The sequence below is a fragment of the Paroedura picta genome, chromosome 14 (genome assembly GCF_049243985.1).
Source record: "Paroedura picta isolate Pp20150507F chromosome 14, Ppicta_v3.0, whole genome shotgun sequence".
Lineage (NCBI taxonomy): Eukaryota > Metazoa > Chordata > Lepidosauria > Squamata > Gekkonidae > Paroedura > Paroedura picta.
In genome coordinates this window covers 28,704,425-28,716,745 of record NC_135382.1, presented here as the reverse complement: position 1 = coordinate 28,716,745, position 12,321 = coordinate 28,704,425, and positions in this window count along the sequence as shown.

Below are 12,321 nucleotides of genomic sequence, written 5' to 3'. Positions count from 1 at the left end.
GAAACTCTCTTCTAGGAACAGAAGGAAGTGCTGAACTCAGTGCATTTCAGATCTGTCTTTTAAAAATGCTTGGTTCAGTAGTCCTGGGGAAGAGTTACTTCATACCCAAGGCTAATAATGCTAAAAGGTTTTGTGCGAGACCTGAAGGGGATTCATCCCATTGAGTTAACCTGCCAGTTAAGGGACTGCAGATGTTCTTCATCTCCTTGCCACTCCTTCCTGGCAAATATGATCAAGGAAATGGAAAGGGAACACCGTAAGATTTCATTAACAAAGAGACTTGGGAAATTCTCCGCGGACAGTTTAGCAACCCTGCTTCTTATTTAATAATAAATATTGATTATTTAGCAGCCAGGCTTCCAGCTGCTGAAATGACAAAAGTAGCAGCAGCAAATTGGTGGTTTTGGAGCATTTAGCATTGAACAGGTCTTACAAAAACAAACCAAAAAAAGTAGCAGTTAACCATGAATGCTCAAATCCAATTTATTTCAACCTGCTCTTGTGCAATCTATACTCCCCACTTCTGAGCTGTTGGCAGCGTCTTGAAGAAAATATTTGTCCTTAGCTCAAAGAGAAGCCATATTTTATTCTAGTAAAGGGTCATGCTTGATGGAGCAGCTGTGTATCTCATTGTACCCACAGCGGGGATCCGGATTGGGGGTGAGGGGGGGAGAGAAGATAAAGCACACTCGTTTAATGTTGAATGCAAATAAACACATTAAAGTTGGGTAAGTGCATTGGTCTATAAACTTTCTTCCACAACTCCCTCCAGAAAGATCTGGGCCTTCAGTTGTACAAGGTTCATGAATGCCAGCCAGTGGTCCCCAACCCCAACCCCTGGTCCAAGAACCGGTACCAGTCCGTGGATCAGTTGGTACCAGGTCATGGCTCCTCCTCATCCTCCTCCCCGGCTCCTGCCTCAGGGGCTGCCCTGCCACTCTGCTGCCGGCTCACATTTGGTGTTCTCCGGCATCCGCCATGGCTGGGGCTCCCCCTCAGCATGGCACTGCGCAGCTGCTGCTGGCAGCACCCCCCAGTGGGTGGCGGGAATTCAGGGGCACCAGTGGGAAAGCAAGTGGAGCAGAGGTTCAGATGGCAGCAACACCGCTCAGCAAAAGACTACCCCCCCCCCCGGACCTCAGTAAAGTTGTCAAGCATTGACTGGTCCCCAGTGATATGAAGGTTGGGGACCACTGCCATAGACAAAATCTTCTCCCTAACTTGACATGGAGGAAGATGAAATGTACACCTTCTCCATTTTACCTCCAACACTTTTTATCCCAGCCTGAGTTTACATGGAATGTGCATAGCCCAACTCTTGTGCTACCCAAGTTATAGGGTATATCATATTAACAAATGCGTCTACACTATGGACTTCTAGTGGGATTTAGCATTATAGCTACTTGGATACACCTTACCTGGGTTAATAGCTGTGGTCACTGGCAATTGATTGATTGTGATCACATGGAAGAGGGTACCTATCTGATTGGTTGAGTTTAATGCCATTGATTGCAGCTTAAAATGCTGAAGAATTGCTATTGGCATGTTGATTAGCTTTGACTTCAATCAGGGGATAAAGTCAACTCAAACCGACAAAGTTCATGCAGATCTGTTATTTTTGATGAAACAGAATTGACATAGAAAGGGTTCTTCCACATCAGACTTCTCAGGGCTTTCCCACAAACCATATCGCAGGAGGCCTCCTATTACCTACTCCTGGTGGAGAATGGACTATTCTACATGTGTTTTTTAACAATAAGAACTTTTGTTGGAAACCTTCAAAATCCCATTCCAAAGTAGGTTCTACAACTCTTCTGGGAGGTTAGTCCAATGCTAAAAATGACATATAGGGAAAATCTGTGTGTCTGACTTGCTGTCAAGTGGCAACCAACTCATGGCCACTCTGTAGGTTTTTCAAGGTAGGGGACTAACTGCAGTGGTTTGCCAGTGTCTTCTTTTGCACAGTGAACACTTCCTTAGTGGTCTCCCATCCAAATTCTAACCAGAGCTAACTCTGTTTTGCTTTCAAGATCTGGTGAGACTTGGCCAGTCTGGGTCATCCAGGCAAAGGAGGACAGCCAAAGACATCTCTGTGACCAATATGGCATACAATGCTACTCTTCCACTCTGTTTTATTGTATTGAGTCTTGCCCAGAGAACTTGCAGCTCCTGCCCAATAGCTCAGATCCAGATCTCTTCCCGCCAGCCTCCCTTAAAAATGCTTTGACTTTTCTTTGCCTGGATCAGTGGCTCACCTTCCCTGGCACGAAGGACGGCCTCCGTCGGCGATGCATATTTCAAAGGCAAATCCCACACCTCTAATCTCTCCTTAATAATGTCTCATCAGCGTCTGCACCATTTGCAATTGTGCAAAAGGCATTATCAGCCTGCGAAAGCAAGCTGAAGCAATTATCCATTCGGTTTTAAGTAACGCAACCGCCGATGTATATTTGGCTTTGGATAATGAGGAATAATCATTCAACTGGAAAGTCAAAATACCACCACTACCACCCTCTTAAAAAAGAAGAAGAAGAAAGGGGGGGGGAACCCAACCCTCAGCCAAGATTGATCGCGGAGAAACTCCTTAGTGGCAACTTATTCAATTTCCGGAATAATGACAGCGGTGGAAATTAATGCAGTTCTATCCCTTCTTCTTTAGGTATGCCGTTGAGTTAGGAAGCAAGGCTCAAACTATCCGAAGAATACATTTGCATAGAAAAACACTTGGCCTCCTGTCCCTCGAGGGAAACGATAATTAATCATTGACAAACAAATGTTAATACTGATTATACATCAGAGCGAGGTTATAATATCTTCATGTTTCAGTGGTTCCAAGAGGAAGGGAGAGAGGGAAAGTAAAAGGAACCCTGCAATGCACAGCGGGATTCGCCGCAGCAATGCCTCCGTCTATATGGCAGCAACAGACCAGGCATTATCTGCAGCCAGCGCACATCAGTAATCTTTGCGATAGCAGAAGAAAGGCAATCAGCAAGACCTCCTTCTGGAAACGCAAGAGAATTAACTTGTTTGCATAACCCCCGAGAAGTCAAGGTGACTACTTTTGTGAGGGATCAGTCTGAAAAGAAAGACTCGAGAGTCCTGGGTAGTAGAGAACGAGACGTATACATCTCATATGGAAATTATTTAATATAACCTGTTTTGATGGCCGTAGGATGGAAGGCAGCATGGGATAGCCCAGTCTTGTCAGTTCTTGGAAGTGAAACAGGGTTGATGACTAGATGGGAGACCACCAAGGAAATCTCTGCAGAGGAAGGCGAGGGCATTTCACTTCTGCTTCTCACTTACCACGAAAGTTCTTGCTGGGATTACCAGAAGTTGGCTGTGACTTGACAGTACAAGAATATTATCTTGCTTTAGGGTCTTCTTGTCCCAGTTGTTGTACACTGTGGGGTTTATATTCTCACCTTTGTTGAGAATCACCTTCTGGAGGGAGAATCGCCATGGCTCTGAGCTCAGAGAAATGAAAAGAACATCTGTTTATGGATCATTGAAAAATGCAGCTTGAATGCTTACATAGTTGTAGATATGTCCCTGGCTGCCACTGAATGCCATCGGTTAGGTGAGGTCAGTTAAACAGTGCTAAGGTAACTCCCTACATCCCATTGGTCTTGTTGTTTGTGAGCTTCTTTCTGCAGAAATGTAGGTCACTGTAAGAGGTTTTAGATGACTCTGGGTAGGCTTGCAGTAGAAATAGTTCCTATTCTAATGACCTAGAAAGGGCAGAAGCTCTACCAACTGGTATCTAGCTAAACATTTTGTAGGATCTCCTTGCTGCAGAGGTGAATACTTCCAACTCTGAGCTGTTCCATTCTGCACCTGAGTAAAAAGGATTAGCCACCCCAGAGAGGTGGGTAGGGTTTAGGACTAAGACCTGGGAGACCCAGGGTCAAATCTTTACTGTGGCATGGAAGCACACTGGATGAGTTTGGGCAAGTATTTCTCCATTGGAGGAGGGCAATGATGCTGGAGGCTCCTTGAGGATGAAAAGCATGATATAAATAAATAATAATATATCTCCTAAGATCTCCTAACCTGTACGTTACTTCAGACTTTTCTAGCAATGAGAAGCTTTCCTTATTCTGCAGCAGTGACTAGGATGTGGATTCAAATGCCCCACTGTACCTGCATGGCTTTGGGACAGCCACCTCTTCTCAGCTGAACCTAAATCACAGGGCTGTTGTGAAGGTCAAAGGAGGAAGGAGGAATCACGTATGCCTTTTTGCGTTCTCTGTAGGAAGGACTGGATGGGGAAAAATGGAATGTGTGTCTAAGTACAGCTCATTAAACACCATTGTTATTCCCTTGAGTGACAGCCAAGCGAGTCTCAGTATGAATGTGTCTTCCTTTTTAATTAAGCAAGAGAAAGAGGATGAACACATTTTCTCTCAACTGCTGAGACCATTTGACAACGTAACACATTTAAAGGGCAATTCTAAGCAGAGCTACAGCAGAATCCTGTTAAAGTCTCTTCAGTCAGGGATTCACCCAAAACTAGGTGGTTGTTGTTTTTAACAAAGGGTCACACTATTCGTGCAAAGAGTACCCGAACCATGCTATGTGCAGAAATGGCATCCCACTTGTTTAATGCAGAAGCCCTGCAGAACTTATTAAGGTCCCACAGGGCTCTGATATCATCCAGTAAAGCATTCCTCCAGGCTGGATCCAGGGCTGAAAAGAGGTCTGGACATGATTGAGACCAATTTAATATTCTAGGGGCTGGGATTCCTGAGCAGATTTAGGTCTGCAGATCTTAATGCTCTCAAAGGGCAGGGGAGAGTAATAAGACCCTTTAGATGGAGTAAATTTGGTGGATTTCCTCCATGGAGGCCAGGTGTCATTCCAGTCTCAACCACAGGCCTGGTGGAACAGCTCCATTATACAATCCTTTCAGAAATGATTAAAGTCCCTCAGAACATTCCACCAGATGGGTTGCAACAATCCAATTTTATATGATAAAATCAATATAGAAATTGAGGCCAATTTAAATCTCCTTGGGTCCACGATTCTTGAGCAGATTTTGGGTTGCGGCTCTTAAAGCTCTTTGGAAGAGAGAGGCAGTCCCACAAGTAGGATGGTTCCAGACCATTTAAAGCTTCAAAGGTTATAACCAAAACCTTGAATTGGATTCCGTCTTCACTCTGGAGCCAAATGCAGCTGCAAAAAGACAGGTTTGCCCTGCAGCAAACTCATGTAAAACATGACATGTAATGGACATCTAGGGGGTCACCTCTTCAAGGAGCTGTCATAACTGGCCATTAAGCAGAGCAACGGCGACAGCTGCTGGCTAAACACATTGCTAGATGTGCAGGTCCCCTTGGTTCTTGTCTTGGGGATTTGCTGCTCCAAAGCATTAAGTCAGTGCAGCTAGCATTCAGAAATCCATCCTGATAATGAGTGCCTTTTTTTTTTATTGAACTCCCTTAATTCCTGCCCTTGAGCAAACTGTAGCAGCAGAAAAAGAGCAAGACTCTAGAAGCACCTTAAAGACCAACAGAATCTGTGGCTGATAAGGATCTTCCATAAGTTCCTGTGAGCAGAGAGTCATGTTAGCTCCTCCCTTGGCACACATTTTGCTAGTCTTTACATGGCTACTGGGCTCTTGCCCTTTTTTGCTGCTAGGAACCAACTAACTTGGCTGCCCATCTTGATCTATCAAAGAAACTGTTAGTTCAGTTTGCCCCATCGACAGCAAATTGACAAGGAGGAGCAGATAAGAAGAGATGGAACCAATAACAGTTATGTTTGGTACAGCTCCCCCACACATATACCCAAACCAAAATTAGAGAAAAAAATCCTAGCTGGGGAAAAAAAGAGATGTTGGCTGTTCATAAACTCACTGTCCCATGAAATAATTAAAAAATATTTTCCTATGTGGAAGACCTGCCCATATTGTCAGTTATGATAGAAGGGGGAATCTTCTATTTTCTCATCTCCATTTTGATGAGGAGGGATGGTCCAAGCAGTGGCATTAAGAGCAGGTTGCTTGCGCTTCTCGAACAAATTGATTTTTACAGAAGTTCCCAAGGGACTTTCTTGTAAAATGTATTCTTACGGTGTCAACTCCGTCCCATTACTCCCCTGTCTCACCCTTGATGCCACCCATTTCTGGCCTGGGTGCCAAGTTGACACTGGCACGTCATTATCAGAGCTACAGATAGGGTGACATCTCTTCGAATTGGCCAGGTGCACCTCTGCTTTATGCTAAGTTGTCTTCCTAAGCAGTTTATAAAGTGGCATTGACGAAAACAAATTACCTTTCTATTCATTTCCATTACAACCGTTTGTCTAGTCCTCACTGCAGAGAACACAGATGTGTTTCATGGGAAAGGCAAAAGACAGCTTCTGGAATGCTGTTTGGATTATTTGGATTCTGTATCATGATCCCGGGAGAGGGCAGTGCAGATTTGTTGGAATGTGCCGGACCTGTAGTGTCCGTGATTCCGAAACATATGATGAATGCCCTGCAGGGGGCATCGAAGGAGAAGTGTATTTAGCATAGTTAGCATATGAACTTCCTGACAGTTTCCAAATTGTTTGAGAGCAAGGTTTGCTCACAAGCAGACTGTTACTAATACAGACTGTACTTTCGGAATTAAGATACAGTCAACAGGGAATATGACTTTTTTTGTTTACCCAGGAGTCGGGTTGTCATCCAGTAACAACCCACAAGAGTCTTTAGGGGCGAAGAGATAGGCAAGACAGTGGTCAATGGCATAAACTTCATTTCCAGGAAAAATTGAGAAGTAATCTCAGTGCACTTCTGGATTTGCTAGAAACTATACAGTAAAAACATACAGTTTCTAGGGATTTCGAGAGCAGACTGACATCACTTCCAGGTTTCCCCCAGAAGTGATGTAACTATCTCAGCCAGGGGTGGTTTTTAAAGCTTTCTTCCCTCCTCCCAGCTGCCAGAATGTTGGTTGGAGACTGGAGCTAGTAGCAACCTGGCAGCCCTACCCAAAAACTTCCGCTATCATGCTCTCCTATGGTCTGAGGTTCTCCATCCTCTCCCTCCCCAGGTTCTATGCCTTCTTCTGGGAGCCTCTAGTTAACACTAGAATAGCATCATCCTTGGGAAAGCTGTTTTTGCAGGATGCAGTCCACTAGGGGAGAAGGGACTCTTTGGGAGCATATTGAACCACAGGTAATCATAAACTTTGGCACAGTCTCTAGTAACATTTATTCATTGTTGATGATTATGATGTTATCCGTTCAGTTGTGTCCGACCCTTGGCGATTCTATAGGAAAGTCTCCTCCATTCGTCTCTGTCAGTTGGTTTATGGTCATCCCTGTATTGGCTTTGATCGTGTCGAGCCCGCAGATCCTTTGGCGACCACATTTCCTTTTGCCGCTGACCATGCCGAGCATTAATGATTTTCTGATTGCATGATGTGTCCAAAGTAAGTGAGCTTTACCCATAATATCTTGCCTTCTATTGACATAGTTAGTTTGCTCCTCTCTAAAACTATCTTGTTGGCAACTTTGGCTGTCCATGGTATTCACAGCATTCATCTCCAACACCATAAACCATTGTTAATATGGGACAAAGGAGACATGTCCCTCCAGTTTCCCCAGGGTGATGTCATTGCAGTGACATTTCCATGAGAAAGTCCAACTTTCTCCTTTGTTTTCACACCTGTGTGTATGTGTGTATGGATGTGAGTGTGTATTCACATATATAAAAGAGTTCATAATACTGAACCATTTTGCAGCGGTTGATGAGAACACACAGAGCGCCACAGATGGAATGCGCACCAAGTGTGCTAAGAATGAATACTAATGACCTCATTATGCTTCGTGGGTTATTTTGCAAAATAGTACCTATTGTAGCATTGAAGACTACTTAGCAAATGGGATTGTTTGAATAGTCTCTTAATAATAGAGAGAAATAAGACTCTCATCTTTCTGCTTGAAGTATTCCCTCTTTGGTAAGACAGAGGGAGTCTGAGGAATTGGGGGGGACTCATTAAACATTTATGTTTGATCGAATTCTCATAAGATTATCAGTTATGTTTAAGAAAGGAAAGGTCTGGCGGTCTCATCCAGGAAGTATAGATAACCATTGCACCAGGACCTTTTATATGTCAAGGGGGATTTCAAGTCTCTGCCGAATCACTCACCATTGCAAAAGCTATCCTTTCATTGGGTCTGGAACCACAGTCCACAAATTGTGTCTAGTCTCTGTGTCTGAATATTATAATCCCCCCCTCCCCATCAAGGCAACACTGACTTATTGTAACACCATGGGGTTTTCAAGGCAAGAGACATTCAGAGCCGGTTAGCCATGTTCTTTTGCATAATAACCCTCAACTTCTATGGTGCTCCTGGAGTCAAATCTAGCTGTACCGGCATAAAGAGCTGTAGGCTATAGGAAATACATGTTTCAGTCCAACCTTTGAAGCCTCCTTATTGCTAGATGGACTGATCTTTCCCTCTTCCCTTCCATGCTCAACTGCAGGTCCCCTCCTCCTTGTGTCTCCTAGGAACTTGTTCAGTTGCTACTAAGATAAACAAGACTGACAGAAACTCAGAACCTAACAGCCTAAACAGCTTCATAATGCCACCTGGTGTTGCCCCCACTTAGAAATCCAGGAAGGGCTTGAGCCATTTCCTCCCATTGTTTATGCCACTGGTGCAAAATGACTTTCTTTAAAAGAAAGAAAGTCATTAAACATGAGTTTAGAGACAGCTGCCTCTATTGTAGGAGAACGTTCAGTATGCAATTCTGCAATATTGTCTCGGTAACTCAATGACAGTCCTTTTTGTGAAAGCTAATGGCAACCATTTTGTGGTGGCACCTGTTCCCTATTCTCAAAATCCTGAGACTAAACACGTCAGTCATGAATACAAAAAACCCGAAAGATTAGTTGGATCCTATCAGCTTTATCACTCAATCTTGGCCAATCCCCCTCCTTGCCACCAGCCAGAACTGTGTATGCAAAATTATGTGCCAACATAAAATGTGTGTCTTGATAAAGTGTCTTCCCCCCATAGATACTGCTCACAACTAGTGAACGAATTCGAACTCTGAGTAACTCACAAATGGTTGTGATCCTCGCATTAGCTATCATAGCAAAAACTTCAGTTAAATTCCCATGCAGCAGACAAAGCCAACCCATGGAATGAGGCTGCCCCAAGTCACTTTCCTTCCTTCACAATTGTCTCCGGAATATAAACAGTCACCTCTCGACTATCAGAACTGTTTTATAATATAATACTCCCAGCATGGGTGTTATAATTGCAGCCATGCATAATAGCTCCATCTAGAATATAATCATAAATTGAAAGATATATTTCTCCTGCTAAGAGATGAGGGTGGGGGAAAAAAACAGCAACACATACACACATTGTGTTGTTACATACATTGTAATTGCTTTGTACCTGGCAGGAAAATGTTGAAACAATGGCATCGTGGGAATCTATTATTAAAGCAATCAAATAAGATTTGTAAAGATAATCAAATGGAATGTTTTATGGCTTCCTTGGGGTTTTCTTATTAAAAAAGATCTCGAGCAACCCAATTATCTGATTGGTAGGCCTTCTATATAGGTGGGGCAGAAGAGAACTTATATAATTTTTAAAATATAAACGAATACAGTAAATCTAATTACAAACTGCATATGAGGATAAATATAATAATCTCTCCCCAAATGGGAAGGGGAAAAAAAAGGAATTAAGATGTCTATGGCTATGAGGTTACTCCTTGTATCATTTAGTCCTACTTCTGGATAATAATGCCATAGGTACCTCTGAATAATGGTGCCTTTTTAAAAAGTTTAAAGTTAATTAGAAATCAGTAGCTCAACAACCTTCACAATGAAATCATTAATAATATTCACCTTACAAGAAGGGAAATTCATTGCTCTGTAAATGGTGAATTTCCTACATTTCCCCCAGTATGTACAGGGACATCTATAGGGCTATTAGTGAAATAACTCTAGGTAGTCTCTCTAGGAAGCCTTTGTTGTAGGACTGGACTGAAATTCCATATGTAAGTGCTGTTAAGTCACATCTGACATGACAATCCCAGCAAGGGACTTACAAGGCAAGTGAGAAGTAGAGATGGTCAAGACCTGCTTAGCTTCCTGAAGAAAATGACAGCTGCAGAAGTGGTCTGGATGGGGCCATATTCCTGCTGAGCTCTTTACCCTCCTCAAACTCTGTCCTTCTGAGTCTCCACTCTGGATCTCCAGGAATTTCTTAACCCAGGGTTTGTATCTCATCCCCAAAACTCTCCATCTATGGGGAAAATCTTCTTCTGCTTGCTTCTGACAGTGGGATTTTCCATTGCTCTCCTCTGATATATCTTTCTCCCCAAGGATGATCCAAAGCAGCTTTTACAAAAAAGTTTTACAAAGAACTTGCATTTTTTTTCCTAGACTAAAATATGGTCATTGAACAACACATTTTAGGTAGATCTAACACCGGGAAAGAGGTCTGTGTTCATAAGTGGAGGGGGGGGGGCTAGGGATCTGGTCTGGGAGCCAAGGGGATGGCAGCCCAAAAAAGTTTGGGAAACCCTCTGAATCAGCCAACTCACAACTCAGACTTTTCTGATTCAACTTATTTGAGCAATTTGGCTCAGATAAGTCCAAAAAATACTCAGATCAGCATGGATTTGATTATTTGGGGGCTTATTCAAGCTGAATCTCCCATCGCTATTTGGAGCATCAGCATCCTCCTCTTGAGCAGGGCTACTCTTCTTATTGGTTTCTCTGTCCGTAGTCATTCATATTCATTAGCAAAATGCTGAACATAATTATGGGAGGATTTATATCCCAGAATGAATTTTTTCTCCCCTTGAAACTTTTTTTCATTAACATAATTGAAAATGGTAATTTGTTAGGGGGGGGGCATGGTTGGTTTTGTTTATAAAATCTTGCAAGATTAAGTAGTTTGACATTTCATACACCAAAGACTTACTGCATGGCTTCGGGAATACATTGGGCTTTTGTTCTCCCATTCCGATATTAAAAGTATATATTAAAGTGAACCAATTTGTAGGCATGTTTTTGTTCTTCTTTGCAATCTTTATCGTAAAATTGGGGAAGAATATTTTGCACAAAAAAAAAACCCTTTCTGGCAGTCAGTTGAAAACAGCATGGCTTTGTTTACACTCTTCACACCCAAAAGGATGTGCTAATTTAGGGAAGCGTCCATATGCTGAAAAATAGCCAGGCAGTAACGGCATCCATAAACATCACTATGGCTTGTGCTGCATTTTAACTATGTTGCTCTAATTTGCTTTCGGATTTTGGTTTATCGTGTGAAAATGATCCAAACACTAGTTGCAAAAAACTTGCTGGAAGCAGTGAAGTCAGAGAAAAGAGACTCCCATTCGGGAGGCATCAGAATGACCATTTATGCACTGGGAACTTCACTGCCCTAGCTCCCATTCATGAGCGCAAATTGGGAGTGGATGAGGCCAAATGCTCCCCCGTGTGCATGCAGGAAGAGGGGGGGGCGACACGCCACAACTAAAACTCCAGCCTGCATCCCAGCATGAAACCTCCAGTGCGTAAATGGTCAATGTCTTGTCCCTGGTCAATATATAAAGATGCCTTACACTGAATCATACCATCAGTCCATCAGAGTCAGTATCGTCTATTCAGACTGTTAGCTGTTCTTCAGGGGCTCCCATAGAGATCTTTCACATGACCTACTCCCTGGTCCTTTTGACTAGAGATGCTGGGGATTGAACCTGGGACCTTGTGTGTGCAAAGCTGATTTTCTACCACTGAGCCATGGCCCCTCCCCATCACTTTGAAAATTCCTATCATGAATAGGCTTCTCCTTTGTGCAAATCATATCCAAGGTTGCATTGTCTGTTTCCTCCTGCCATTTCCCCCAGCCCAAGCACTAAAGAATATGTTTGCATTTCCGGTCCCCCAGTGGGACCTGAGGATCCCCTGAGATTATAGCCCATCTTCATGTGACAGAGAGCAGTTCCCCTGGAGAAAATGTCTACCTTGGAGGGTAGACTGCATGACATTATATTCTACTGAGGTCCTTCCGCATGCCCCTCCATGTCCCCACATGAACCCCGTGCATATCCACCCCCAAAATGTCCAGGTATTTCCCAACCCAGAGCTGGCAACCTTAGTAGGCACACAGTAATGAGAGTGCTGACCCAATCACATCCCATTTATCTTAAACAAACCTTCACTTTCTAAAGGTGAAATGGTGCTATGGAGAAAGCGCTTGAAACTGGCAGCAAATTTATCTTCCCCAACTTCCACAGCATCATTGTCTCCTCTCTGGGGACTCTGAATTGGACAAGTTGCTAATCTCTGTGTAGCA